Source organism: Bombina bombina, chromosome 4, assembly GCF_027579735.1.
Source record: "Bombina bombina isolate aBomBom1 chromosome 4, aBomBom1.pri, whole genome shotgun sequence".
NCBI classification, from domain to species: Eukaryota; Metazoa; Chordata; class Amphibia; order Anura; family Bombinatoridae; genus Bombina; species Bombina bombina.
The window spans coordinates 415,032,118-415,048,057 of NC_069502.1; the positions used below are offsets into that span (position 1 = coordinate 415,032,118).

General features: G+C 35.4%; 1 protein-coding gene across 3 annotated transcripts in view; it reads right to left on the minus strand.

The window, feature by feature from the left end:
* PLAAT1 (phospholipase A and acyltransferase 1) overlaps positions 1 to 15,940 on the minus strand; it is a 717,153-nt gene that overhangs the window by 422,021 nt on the left and 279,192 nt on the right. Inside the window, exon 2 of one of the 3 annotated variants that reach the window (XM_053710225.1) lies at positions 15,353 to 15,505. The exons of the other annotated variants lie outside the window; for them this stretch is intronic. The gene's annotated coding sequence lies outside the window, so the exon portion shown is untranslated. The remainder of the gene's footprint in view (positions 1 to 15,352; positions 15,506 to 15,940) is intronic. 3 annotated transcript variants of the gene reach the window in all.

Genomic DNA, 15,940 nt, shown 5'->3' on the forward strand with positions numbered 1-15,940 from the left:
TCAATCTCCTAAACTTGTTTAGCTGAATACATTTGTTTATAGCATCTAGTTTATATTGATTTACCCGCAACATCACTCACAATATTGCGTGCTCTGAGTATTTTTTGCATGCGCATTATTAAACAATATTTTTGTGCATCTAATTGATTGCAGCATATGATTGGATAAGGGGCGGGCAGAAAATGTGATGTTTATACAAAAAGTTATGCTCTGTCTCAAGTGCTTACAGATACTTCTACTTAGTTAAAGGGACAGTCAAGTCCAAAAAAAACTTTCATGATTTAAATAGGGCATTTAATTTTAAACAACTTTCCAATTTACTTTTATCCCCAAAGTTGCTTTGTTCTCTTGGTATTCTAAGTTGAAAGATAAACCTAGGAGGTTCATATGCTAATTTCTTAGACCTGGAAGGCTGCCTCTAATCTGAAAGCATTTTGACAGTTTTTCACCACTAGAGGGTGCTAGTTCATGTGTTTCATATAGATAACATTGAGCTCACGCAAGTGAAGTTACCTAGGAGTGAGTACTGATTGGCTAAAATGCAAGTCTGTCAAATTGACTGAAATAAGGGAGCAGTCTGCAGAGGCTTAGATACAAGGTAATTACAGAGATAAAACATGTATTATTATAACTGTGTTTGTTATGCAAAACTGTGGAATGGATAATAAAGGGATTATCTATATTTTTAAACAACAAAAATTCTCCAAAATTTACCAATCTACCTCAAGATTGGACTAAATTCACATAAAGAGCCTATAGCGAGCCTATATGAGCCTATAACGCCAAGGTTAAGTCTAAAAACTCAGATTGTGCATATAATAAATCTTGCTAATCTAAAATTTAAAATGTAAAATTGGAATATAAATTCTTGCTAATCTGTTGTGCAATGACTATTTTACGGTCTTGCTAATCTGTTGTGCAATTACTATTTTAAGTGTGTAATATGCTCTTATTTTATAAAGTGAATTTCACTGAGATAACATCAAAAATAAAAATAACAGGGGGCGTGTCTAAGCCGTAACCATGTATGGACGTGTTTTCTAACAGCTCCGTTTCTACTTTGTACATTCTCCAAATTATCTCTAACATTCGAAAGAGCGATTTACTACTACCTGCAGCACATATGCTAAAGAAACGATTGGGAATCAAATAATACCGGTTTTCATCAATTTCATAAAAATAGATGATGCTAAACTGCTGAGGTTGCGAGTGGTGGCCTATATAACCTTTTCACCCCCCACCCCTGGTTAGAAATGTAGCCGTGTAGAGCAGCTTTCCTCTGCTGAACTCATCTTTAATTTGGAGGCTCTTTCTTGCGACAGGAGAGTGAGCTGTATCAGTTATAAAATGCAAGGAGTCACAAGAACGCACCATACTACAATGGAGGCTGCAGTTATAGCCTCACTAAAGCTGCTATCCCATAAGCTGGACAACCACTATACCTCCCTTGTGGAGGAATTGAGATCTGGGAGCTCTGTCCTAAGCCCATTAACCTTGCTGGAGAAGACGGTAACAGTATATAACAGAATCTCTCTTAATGATACAGCTGAGGCTAATCACTTGGAGGAGCCATCTAGGGGCACTGCAGAGACATTTTCAAAGCCAGATACCTTACTCTACGCACCCTCAAGTTCCGGCATGTTGCTCAGCGGTTCCGGGTCGTCGCCGGATCTCCCGGAGATACTGACGGTCGATGGGGGATTCTACTCAGACTCTGCTATGCTTTATTTCAAAACTGTCTTACTGAGTACTGCAGATAATTGGAGTGTGGGTTCTTCTGTGCCCATGCTTAACTTTTTATCTGACATAGTGCAGTACCTTTGGAGCCATCAACGATATGGGAGTGATATTTTTTGGAGGGAATGTTTTTCTTCTTGCCACCACAAGTCTATTGGGATCGGCTATCAAACTTTTCTATGTTTTGCTCCCGATCTTATTCAGCTGCAAAAGAGAGGTGTTGGATGACCACAATGCTACCACTGGTTATGACTCATGCGGTATGTGATTACCTATCTGTTTACGAAGTTTAATAGTCCTACATATTTTTACATTGCCTGATAGTTTAAGTTCTCACTTCTCAGCCAACACTAACCTAAGTTCTCTCATGTTTATATGTATTTTTTAAATGCCTACATGTGCTCAGTCAGTAAACCACTAGCATGTAGAATGAATGCTAGACATGCTTCTCTGTAATATGTCGGATTGCTTGACAAAGGTATCTCTTTATCAATAGAAACTTCACTGCTTCTCAATGGTTAAACACAGTTCTTATATTGTACAATAGTTCCAGAAATATGACTGCTATATTTTAAAATCATATATACTAGTTCTTTCTGCTCCTACATCTATCTACTATGGGACTATATAAAATTTAATATTTCCAATTAGGTGCTCACGATACGCCACTAGTAGGATATACCCAAGCAACTTCCGCTTAACTTGTCTATAATGAAAAAATATTGGTAGCATGTTAAAAACTTGTTATCTATGTGTTTGACCCGGTGGCCTGATATCTGTTATCCTGTCTCATGTATATTTATATGCACCAGCTAGGGGTAACTCTCAATGTACAGATACTATCTGACAGTCCACTAATATAGACATTATGGCTCACCTGATATTATAGTTTTGTGACTTGCCCGTTACTTTTCAGACGCATTAACTAGAGGTATATGTCGCGATTGAGTACCTAACTACATGGCCTGACAGTTTAATCTTAGTGCCTGGTGCCAACTTGCTATTTAGCTATATTTCTTTTGTTGTTTATGTAAGCCTATAGTTCCTCCCCCTACTTCACATATTCATAAGTTAAATATATGGAATTAGTTCTGCGGATTACTAAGCGCATACTCTTGCTTATATGTTTAATGGAGTTCATATTTCCTACTAATACCAGAGGTCCAGGTGTGACCATCTCTATCATTATCCTATAATCTCAGAAATACCATAGTAGGTTTAGCATAGCTACTTCTTTTTGTTTTTATCTGTTAACCATAATTATCTTAATACTCTAATATATTATAAAACCAACAGAGTAGAGTATGAAAGGGTCACATAGGCATGCACATCTAGTTTAAAGTTGGAATGGTCTGACTGACCCCTAGAGTGTTTAATTGCCAGCAGTCTTTCTGATGTCACAATGTGTGGCCCTGCTACGAATTGCCATAACGTTTTCTGCGTTTATCCTAGATGTACATATAGTGAAATCTTCATTACAGTTTTGTATGAACAGATATATGTTTATCAGGTATCGGGCCCTGGCACATACATATCCTCCTATTCTTCAAGCTACAATGAGACATATATATCTCCCATAGAATAGCTATCCAGGACTTCATGAGCTGGCCAAGAAGACAAAGATTATGGCATATACATCTTAATGATTTTCTTCCATATTACGCTGCAGCATGACATGGTATATCATTTACCGTTGACTACTTCTGCTACGATTACCTTATGCAACATTTAGCCTAGAAATAATCATATTATTAGCATATCAACTCATATAAGCTTACTCTTGTGTACATATCACCTTAGGTTTATACATATGGTAGTCTCTAGGTTCCCTATGTATTTCAGCCCACTTATTTTTCAGAGTCTAGAATATAACATGGGCTTCCTCCTGTACACATAGTACTGACATGAGCTGTTCCTACCAGTTCTTATATAAAAATTTCAAATGTCCTTTTTGCTCCATATACTCAGACTGGTTTGGCTTCATAGGGGAGGTCTTAGCTGATTTTGCGGACCCTGAAGATTCTACACTATGGGGCTCATAGTTACCCATTCTCTGATGATCTGCCTTGACCTTAAGCTCTTAACATGTAAATTGAAGCTTTACCATCTCTATACAGCCTCAGTGTTTTAGTGGCCCTAACTCTCTGGTCAGTGTTATAGCCACCACCATTGATAATTAGCACTTCAGAACCTGTTGGCGCTCTGCAAATACCTGATAATAATAATAATAATTACCTAGACTGTATCTTCACATATTATGTTCAGAGGCAACAACACTACTCCCCCCATCTATTTATATCTGTATGCCCATACCCCTGCTTATAAAATCCACCATTATACTCTAACACCTAAAATATAAAATACTGGCCCATGCTCACATCTTTTTACGTATCATTCTGGATGTCAACTTATCTGATGATGAGCTTTATGATTATAACTTAACCTATCATTAAATTTCCCAGACACGTCCACGCCCACTCCCCCTCCCAATCTTAAAGCAGCTCTTGTCGGCTGATTTTTCCCTTATCCGTTATCAAATACGTAACTACCAATTTTCATTTAACTCCTTATCTACTTGGTCCTTCAGTGGCCTATGCTATAGTTACCCCATTTCTATACTTTTTGAGAAAAATGAGGTTTCATTGGTGTCTGTCTTATCTTACTGCTGATATTCGCATGCCTGCTATTATTTGAAATGATGTAGCGAATATACTTGACTTACAAGTTCTGATTATCACACAGTTGTTGTTTAAACAAGGCACTAGTCTATTGTATAATCACTATATTGCCTTGACCTGTCAATACTCATTCTCTTTGTCAATTCATAAAAACCTCAATAAAAAATGTTTGTTTGTTTTTTTTCAAAAAAATAACATAAAACTCCTCCACACTTATTTTCTTAAATGAAAATCCTTTACTTCGCATCCAAAAAATAAAATTAATAAAATCAGTTTAATTGGTTCTAAAATGTTGCTCACAATCATATGTATCACAATTAAATATAAAATATCAAATATAAATATAAATATAAAATATCAAATATGTGTTAAATATCTTATCGCAAACAAACAGTATTCATTTTGCAGCATACACAAGCTTTTGCTGTTTCAAACAGACAGACGCTGTTTCTTTTTATAAAGTGTCGTTTCTAGTAAATCATGTATCCACTTAGATGTTCACAAACTCTGTTTCACAATAAAATCACTTGAATATTTTTAGAAGAAAGAGGACCCTCTTAGTCTCTGTAGTGAGTAACAGTTTTAATGGCCACAATTGCTTTTTCATGTGAAAGTTATAATTTGCAAATTACCAGTAATTGCTATAACATAGACGTTACCCTCCTGCTTGCTTCCTTACTCCTTGTGCTCAGACCCTCTACAATCAGGTTGATTGACACCCACTGCTAGCAGCCGATTGGCCGCGAATCTGCAGGGGGCGGTATTGCACCAGTGCAATGATAAATGCCGACAGTGTATGCTGTCGGCATTTATTGATGTGCGACGGACATGATTTGCTATATCCCTTAAGTTAAAAAGATAAAAATTCCATTCTGGCACACTTTTAAGGCACTTGCATCACTATATTTTTGTCTATCTATCTATTTATCTTTTATCTATCTATTGCGCACTCTCACCATATGGATGGATCAACCAGGTTGCGTGCAAATAAATGCTGTGTAGCAGAAATGGCTGTCACTCATTGGATTTTCAAGTGGATTATCGCACAACAATCATGACCATACAGTCATTATTGTTGTGCAATAAATCACTTGAAAATCCAATGAGTTCCAGAAGTATATATACAGGTATATTGTTTTGCTTGGTTTTGTCTGAGGACGGGGTCACTCCCCGAAAACGTTCACATGGAATAAATTTGATATATTGAAATACGGCGAGTTCTCTCTTTTGCCTTTATATATATATATATATATATATATATATATATATATATATATATATATATATATATATATATATATATATATATATATATAAATTTGCTGTCATAATCCTGTTTAAAAGGATCGCTGTGTCAAAACAGTATTTTTGAAGCAAAAAAACTGAGAATTTGCATATCTAATTTGCATATCTTACCCACAATTCTCTTGTGCATTGGAAACATTGTATATTAAGAATTTCTGGGGAAAAGCAAGCGGGGATACTTGCCTAGATGTACTAATTTCCTATGCAAATATTTACATTGATTTAATTTTGAGACATGGAGGATTTTAATTTCAGTTTTTTATATCCCCCCATAATTTTAATGAATTTGTATATATATATATATATATATATATATATATATATATATATATATATATACATATACACAAATACATATCATCAATATAACATTAAAACAAATACTGAAGCACACAATCACATAGAAACAAAGATTTTGACAACGGATAAGAACCATAGGCCCAGCAAGTCTGCCTAATATTTCTTAAAGATATCACAAGATATCAGAAATTATAACTCTGTAAGTCAAACAACGGACCATTCAAACTATGTAAACACTGGTTTATGCATACTCCCAGTATAAATCATTAGGCAAATGAGGAGGGTGTGTTAATACAAAATGCAAGTTTCTAAGAGAAAGCAAACTGCAAATCTAAAGGGATTATTATACTGTGCCACATTCTCTTGCTGACTTAGAGCACTGTAGGTTGCTTTGTTAGCAAAGCAAAATGACACAAAATTATGCCTTACTTAACCAAGGAGAGGATAATGAAATGGTAAGTGTTTTTTTTAACTCTACTTATTTTTGTAAACTATATACCACATCAATCAACTGGCAATGAATAAATGACACAATATTAACTAGAGTCCTATGAGATATTTGTTGTAGCATGTGCTTTACAGCCAGATGTTAATCATCTTCCCAAATATATCCAGAGATTCCTTTATTTTAGCAAATAATATTATTTACGTAGGCATTCTTATAACAGGACCTCTGTATAGAAGCATCAAGTTGTGAAAGGTTTTGTTAGCACTAGTCAAAACAAAGAATAATTATATAATACCTATGCTTTGTTTCTTGCATGCATTACAATCTAGTCTAGTATCCTCTATTCAGAACCTTGAATGAGTTGTTTTTACTTAGCTAAACAAAAAAAGTAAGTTTAAATAGTTTATGTATTGTGTGTTTTACATTGTTAGCACAGAAATTGTAGAGTCTCAGCTGTATATATGTTGCATGGTTTAGCATCTTGAAGAAAAAATACGTAAATGATGTAAGAATGCTTTCTAAATTATTACTTGTTCAATGATGTCTTCATATTAAAGAGCATGTATGCATTAGTGGCAGGAGGGTACTATATTACTTCAGCAAAGGATACCTAGTAAATTTGATAATAAAAATAAATTAAAATAGATTTAACTTGTGTGTGCATTTTCCTCTAAAAACAGCACACATTGTAAATATTGTTTTCACTTGAAAATATTTAACTAAAATCTATTTAAGTTTTAAATGAAACTAATACTGCAGTATTGGTTGTACTTTGTGCAATCACATCTAACTGCTACATGCAAGGTACGAAAGCCACTGCACAAACTTCCAACTAAAGTACAAAGCATAATCCAGCAGCAAAACGTTTAATTAACTCATTCACTAATTTTATGAAAATGAAAAGAGTAAAATATGTATGTTTTCTGCAATTTGCCCTTTGTAATGTCATATCCGTCTTTTACTCTTTGCTAAAATGAACGAATAACAGTTGAATGCTGGATTGTGCTTACTGATTACTTTTATGAGCGGTATATTTTTTGTTACTTAAATTATCTTTTTGTTTCTTAAATTATTCTCATTTTACTGTATTACTGTTTTGGAAAGAAAAAAGTATTAATAATGAATAAGAGACAAAATATAATATTTTCTGAACATGAAATAGAGGAATATAATAAAAAATTTTCAGGCAGAAGTACTGTATTATATTCATTTGTAGTACATGCATGTATCAATTTATTGGTATTTTTATTTTTTTCACATGATTATCTCTAATTATAACACAATAAGAAGAAAGGAAAACTATCCTATCGCGTTTTTAGACTATTTTGAGAATGTGTGTTTCTTAGTTATAAAATTTAAGACTTTGGTATAAAAAATGTGAGGTAAATTCCAGGATGTCAGAGAACACAAACATAATTATATAATAACAGAGAAACTTTGAATTTGTAATCATGAGTGTATCTGTTCTTTAGAACTGGAAAATTAATGCTAATTATCGAGTTCTGAATATGAAAACAAACTGCGTTTCAATAAACAATAATGATAACGGTTTGATAAATGCCAGTTGCCAAAGCACTTTTAAATGGTCACTGGCACCCAGTAAATTACACTCTTCCTTGGTTGAGGAGATGTCTGTGGATCACCATAAGACCTCCGCTCTTTGCAGCATGCATTATTGGCACATCCCTATGTCATCTCCACATGGCTACTGTTTATGCACTTGAGAGTCTCCATGGTCTTATCCTCTTTCTTTATCTCCCCATATGTGGTGATGATATAAGTACCATGATCAGGAATCCATGACCCAGACCACTGAAGGTAAGAGTCATATCACTGTTGCTTGTCTTTCAGGCAATCAAAAGTTAAACACTGATGACTGATGTGCGCATACCCTTAAATTATATTAGTCCTTAAATTGCTGCAGTGTTCTATAGAATCTCAGCCTAAGCCACTGTTGCATGGATGTTTTGGACATGCAGCAGTAATTAAACTCATTCGGCTAGATTATGAGTCTTGCGTTAGGGTTAAAAAACAGCGTTGAGAGGTCCCAATGCTGCTTTTTAACTTCCGCTGGTATTACGAGTCTTGAAATGACAGGCTCACCGCTCACTTTTTTGTCCAGACTCGGAAATACCGTAAATCCACTTACATCAATTGCGTATCCTATATTTTCAATGGGACTTGCATAGCGCCGGTATTACGATTCTGACCAAAAGTGATCAGTAGACCCTCTCCTGTCAAGACTGGTACCGCATTTAAAAGTCAGTAGTTAAGAGTTTTACACTACAACGCCGTAGCATAAAACTCTTAACTAAAGTGCTAAAAAGTACACTAACACCCATAAACTACCTATTAACCCCTAAACCGAGGCCCTCCCACATCGCAAACACTAAAATAAATATTTTAACCCCTAAACCGCCACTGCAATCAGCCAATAGGATTGAGCTGGCATTCTATTGGCTGTTCCAATCAGCCAATAGAATGCCAGTTCAATCCTATTGGCTGATTGCATCAGCCAATAGGATTTTTTCTACCTTAATTCCGATTGGCTGATAGAATTCTATCAGCCAATAGGAATTGAAGGGACGCCATCTTGGATGACGTCACTTAAAGGAACCTTCATTCAGTCGTCGACCATCGTTTGAAGAGGATGCTCCGTGTCGGATGTCTTGAAGATGGACCCGCTCCACGCCACCTGGATGAAGACTTCTGCCCGTCTGGAGGACCACTTCTGCCCAGTTGGGTGAAGATGTTTTACGGTAGGGTGATCTTCAAGGGGTTAGTGTTAGGTTTTTTAAGGGGGGATTGATTGGGTTTTAGAGTGGGGTTGGTTGTGTGGGTGGTGGGTTTTAATGTTGGGGGGGTATTTGTACTTTTTTTTCCAGGTAAAAGAGCTGATTACTTTGGGGCAATTCCCTGGAAAAGGCCCTTTTAAGGGCTATTTGTAATTTAGTTATATGGTAGGGCTTTTTTTTTATTTTGGGGGGCTTTTTCTATTTTGTTAGGGTGATTAGAGTAGGTGTAATTAGTTTAAAAATCTTGTAATTATTTTATTATTTTCTGTAATTTAGTGTTTGTTTTTTTCGTACTTTAGATAATTTTAATTAATTGTAATTAATTGTATTTAATTTAGGTAATTAATTTAATTTTAGTGTAGTGTCAGGTGTAATTGTAACTTAGGTTAGGTTTTATTTTACAGGTAAATTTGCCTTTATTTTAACTAGGTAGTTATTAAATAGTTAATAACTAGTGTACCTAGTTAAAATAAATACAAAGTTGCCTGTAAAATAAAAATAAACCCTAAGCTAGATACAATGTAACTATTAGTTATATTGTAGCTAGCTTAGGGTTTATTTTATAGGTAAGTATTTAGTTTTAAATAGGAATTTTTTAGTTAATTGTAGTAATTTTATTTAGATTTATTTAAATTATATTTAAGTTAGGGGGTTAGGGTTAGACTTAGGTTTAGGGGTTAATAACTTCATTATAGTGGTGGCGACGTTGTGGGCGGCAGATTAGGGGTTAATAAATGTAATTAGTTTGCAGCGACATTGGTAGCGGCAGATTAGGGGTTAATAAATATAATGTAGGGTTCGGCGATGTTGGGGTCAGCAGATTAGGGGTTCATAAGTATAATGTAGGTGGCGGCGGTGACCGGAGCGGCAGATTATGAGTTAATAATATAATGTAGGTGTCAGTGGGCTATGTCGGGGGCGGCAGATTAGGGGTTAATAAGTGTAAGATTAGGGGTGTTTAGACTCTGGGTTCATGTTAGGGTGTTAGGTGTAGACATAAATTTATTTTCCCCAGAGGAATCAATGGGGCTGTGTTATGAGCTAAACGCTGCTTTTTTGCAGGAGTTAGTTTTTTTTCAGTCGGCTCTCCCTCATTGATTCCTATGGGGAAATTGTGCACAAGCACGTTTTACCAGCTCACCGCTAAAGTAAGCAGCGCTGGTATTGAGGTGAGATGTGGAGCAAAATTTTGCTCTTCGCTCACTTTTTTTGCGGCTAACGCCTGGTTTGTAAAAACCCGTAATACCAGCGCTGTCTGTAAGTGAGCGGTGAGGGAAAATGCTCGTTAGCACCGCACCCCTCCTAACGCAAAACTCATAATCTAGCAGATTGATTGTTCCTGTTTGTTCTAGAAATGCAAGGGTTACTTATTGCTATCAGTACTAAATAGCAGAGATTTAAACCTATAATATTTTGTTCTAGATTCTATTTTTTTTAGTCCGTCTCCCAGATTTTGAAAAAATGTATTGCGCTATGATAAAGGTGATAAATGCTGTATAGTGTGAGTTTAGATTATTTCCAATCTATGGAACAAATCATTGCATTGTCTTTTGAGAATCATTTCAATGTAGAGCTGGTTATTTATTGTAAATTCAAAAAGAGAAGGGGCACCTCATAGTAAACTCTGTGTGGATAATGTATAGGAGGTAATAGAATATAACTCACAATTTGTGATGGCACCTGGGTTTAGCAGTGTGCAAACAGACAGGCTGACGCTCACAGTTTACTGGATACTTACAAAGTATCTGGATGGAACAGGAACAGTTACTCGTAGTCAGTCTGGACATATATTGGTCGACTTTTCAAGAAAAACACTGGAACGCTCCAAAAGTAAAACCAGGGTAACAAAGACCCATAAGTGGACAATAGGCAATACAGACACCTCAGAGAGAAGTGTTAAAAACAAGGCTTTATTGCTATGCGTTTCTCGAACTAAAACAATGGTCATTTCATCAAGCAAAAGAAGTTATAATCACAACACAAAGCAGGTGGCTTAAAAACCATCACATTGTATCTTATGGGTCATCTCGTATTACAAAATGTCCAATCATCATAAAAGAAGGAGGTGTCTGTATTGAATTTGTGTCTTATCAATGAAATATGTATTTCTCATTACATTTTATGTGTTACAATATCAGAATATTTCTGGGTAATTTGTCATATACCAAATAGGTGTCAGAACGATGTCTGTAAAACAAATATATAGTTAGTTTGTATAAATGTCGTACCGGATATTAAGTAATCCCGAAACGATCAAATGAAATCCAATGCGTTTCAGATAGAATTTTAAAACCAAAAACAGTATTTTAAATCATTGCCAATGTTAGTCATTACATAAATCAAATATAATAAAAATTTAAAAAACACACACATATATATATATATATATATATATATATATATATATATATATATATATATATATACATATATATAGGGAGTGCAGAATTATTAGGCAAGTTGTATTTTTGAGGATTAATTTTATTATTGAACAACAACCATGTTCTCAATGAACCCAAAAAACTCATATCAAAGCTGAATATTTTTGGAAGTAGTTTTTAGTTTGTTTTTAGTTTTAGCTATTTTAGGGGGATATCTGTGTGTGCAGGTGACTATTACTGTGCATAATTATTAGGCAACTTAACAAAAAAACAAATATATACCCATTTCAATTATTTATTTTTACCAGTGAAACCAATATAACATCTCAACATTCACAAATATACATTTCTGACATTCAAAAACAAAACAAAAACAAATCAGTGACCAATATAGCCACCTTTCTTTGCAAGGACACTCAAAAGCCTGTCATCCATGGATTCTGTCAGTGTTTTGATCTGTTCACCATCAACATTGCGTGCAGCAGCAACCACAGCCTCCCAGACACTGTTCAGAGAGGTGTTCTGTTTTCCCTCCTTGTAAATCTCACATTTGATGATGGACCACAGGTTCTCAATGGGGTTCAGATCAGATGAACAAGGAGGCCATGTCATTAGATTTTCTTCTTTTATACCCTTTCTTGCCAACCACGCTGTGGAGTACTTGGACGCGTGTGATGGAGCATTGTCCTGCATGAAAATCATGTTTTTCTTGAAGGATGCAGACTTCTTCCTGTACCACTGCTTGAAGAAGGTGTCTTCCAGAAACTGGCAGTAGGACTGGGAGTTGAGCTTGACTCCATCCTCAACCCGAAAAGGCCCCACAAGCTCATCTTTGATGATACCAGCCCAAACCAGTACTCCACCTCCACCTTGCTGGCGTCTGAGTCGGACTGGAGCTCTCTGCCCTTTACCAATCCAGCCACGGGCCCATCCATCTGGCCCATCAAGACTCACTCTCATTTCATCAGTCCATAAAACCTTAGAAAAATCAGTCTTGAGATATTTCTTGGCCCAGTCTTGACGTTTCAGCTTGTGTGTCTTGTTCAGTGGTGGTCATCTTTCAGCCTTTCTGACCTTGGCCATGTCTCTGAGTATTGCACACCTTGTGCTTTTGGGCACTCCAGTGATGTTGCAGCTCTGAAATATGGCCAAACTGGTGGCAAGTGGCATCTTGGCAGCTGCACACTTGACTTTTCTCAGTTCATGGGCAGTTATTTTGCGCCTTGGTTTTTCCACACGCTTCTTGCGACCCTGTTGACTATTTTGAATTAAACGCTTGATTTTTCGATGATCACGCTTCAGAAGCTTTGCAATTTTAAGAGTGCTGCATCCCTCTGCAAGATATCTCACTATTTTTGACTTTTCTGAACCTGTCAAGTCCTTCTTTTGACCCATTTTGCCAAAGGAAAGGAAGTTGCCTAATAATTATGCACACCTGATATAGGGTGTTGATGTCATTAGACCACACCCCTTCTCATTACAGAGATGCACATCACCTAATATGCTTAATTGGTAGTAGGCTTTCGAGCCTATACAGCTTGGAGTAAGACAACATGGATAAAGAGGATGATGTGGTCAAAATACTCATTTGCCTAATAATTCTGCACTCCCTGTATATATATATATATATATATATATATATATATATATATATATATATATATACAGGTAGCCCTCAGTTTAGGCCGGGGTTAGGTTCCTGAAGGAATGGTTATAAATCGAAACAGTTTATAATGTAAGTCAATGGGAAGTGAGGGAGTTATGTTCCAGGCCCCTCTCAAAATTGTCATAAGTAAGACATAATACATTATTTTTAAAGCTTTGAAATTAAGACTTTAAATGCTAAACAGCATTATAAACCTAATAAAATAATCACACAACACAGAATATATAATTAAACTAAGTTAAATGAACAAACATTTGCTAAACAGCATTATAAACCTAATAGAATAATCACACAACACAGACTTTACTTGCATTTTTCTGCAAACAGTTCTTTCTATGCATTCCAATCTGGACTGATTTATAGACAGGAAGATCTTGTTCCTTTGAAATCTGCTCGATAGCTCAGGTCTGGTTAAACTTTTTGTCCTTCTTTTGACCCATTTTGCCAAAGGAAAGGAAGTTGCCTAATAATTATTCACACCTGATATAGGGTGTTGATGTCATTAGACCACACCCCTTCTCATTACAGAGATGCACATCACCTAATATGCTTAATTGGTAGTAGGCTTTCGAGCCTATACAGCTTGGAGTAAGACAACATGCATAAAGAGGATAATGTGGTCAAAATACTCATTTGCCTAATAATTCTGCACTCCCTGTATATATATATATATATATATATATATATATATATATATATATATAATTGTGTGCACATATATATTTACAAATATAAACACATAAATACACATGTATACACATTTACACATAGACGATAGATAGATAGATAGATAGATAGATAGATAAATAGATAGATAGATAGATTGATTGATTGATAGATAGATAGATTTTACTTTTAGATGTACTAAATTGGAAGATGATTATTCATTGATTTTAAACTCAAAGCTCTTAACCAAGGGTCTGATGAAAAAAAAACTTGCCAGCATGGAGAGAATAAAATAGCTCTCAAGCTAAAATTTTCCTTTAAAATGATTTGAGGGACCTAACAGTACTGACAAGGCTTCTTAGATAATTGTGCCAGGGTGGAGAACTTGTGATCATCGAATACCATGTCAGTAGGATTAAGGAAAAATACCCTGAGCTGGTATACACTTCCAATAATAATTTATGAGAAAGAAGGGACTATTTGAACTAAACAAACTGTGTTTTGAGTGCATACCATTTTGGGCTCCATTTATTATAAGCCAGACGGACAAGGTTTGCTTCCAGGAGTCTGTCCATCCGGCATACACTGCCCGCATTTAACATTGCACAAGTCGCTGCTTGTACACTGCCACCCCCTGCTTGAGAGCAGCCATCAATCATCCAGATTGGCTCCCATACTTTTTTTGACAGAGAGACTATATAACTGTGGCCTTAAACCCACAGCTACTAAACAAGCAGTTCATGTTCGCTCGCTCAAGCCTAAGATTCTGTGGCTCCTAAGCTGCATTCACAGCTTAATAAATAGGGCCCTTTGAGTTCAATATAATTTATATAATTAAAGGGACAGTCAACACCAGAATTTTTGTTGTTTTAAAATATAGATAATCCCTTAATTACCAATTCCCCAGTTTTGCATAACCAACACAGTTATAATTATACACGTTTTATCTCTGTAATTACCTTGTATCTAAGCCTCAGCAGACTGCCCCCTTATTTCAGTTCTTTTGACAGACTTGCATTTTAGCCAATCAGAGCTGTCTCCATGGTAAATTCACTTGCATGAGCTCAATGTTATCTATATGAAACACGTGAACTAATGCCCTCTAGTGGTGAAAAACTATCAAACTGTATTTAGATTAGAGGCGGCCTTCAAGGTCTAAGAAATTAGCATATGAACTTCCTAGGTTTAGCTTTCAACTAAGAATACCAAGAGAACAAAGCAAAATTGGTGATAAAAGTAAATTGGAAAGTTGTTTAAAATGACATGCCCTATTTGAAACATGAAAGTTTTTTTTTTTACTTGACTGTCCCTTTAAGACGTATCAGTATGCACTTATATTATTTGTTATGAAAAGTTATGAATTCATTTTAACTTACCCATTTACTTTACAGGAACTGTTTGGCTACAGAACAGAGCGGTGGAGACGAAATCTTTGTATTGCTGGGTATATTTTTTCACTTGGGTTTCTGCGTCTCCTCTTTTACTGGAAACCAGAGGTTGATGTCTGGTGTCATTGTGTTCCTTGCAGCCTGAAAGATGCCAATGTGATTTTGCTCAGGAGCACTGTGAGTAATGTTATTATTAAATAAAAAAGACAGAGAAATATTTTTTTCTATATTTGGATATAAAGTGCTACATTTGAAAAGGACCTCAATATTATACTGCATTTTAGAAAAATTGGGGTACTGAACTAAAACGTAGTTATTTTGTGAAAATGATGAACTAATAAAAAAAATTCTAATCAACTTGCTTCAAATGAAAAAACTACTAATGTAATATACATTAGAGCATATGGCAAATGTAGAATCATATGAAAATATTACCTGACGCAGTTTTTTTAAGTTAAAGGGACACTGAACCCAAATTTTTTATTTCATGATTCAGATAGAGCATGCAATTTTAAGCAACTTTCTAATTCACTCCTATTATCAATTTTTCTTTGTTCACTTGCTATCTTTATTTGA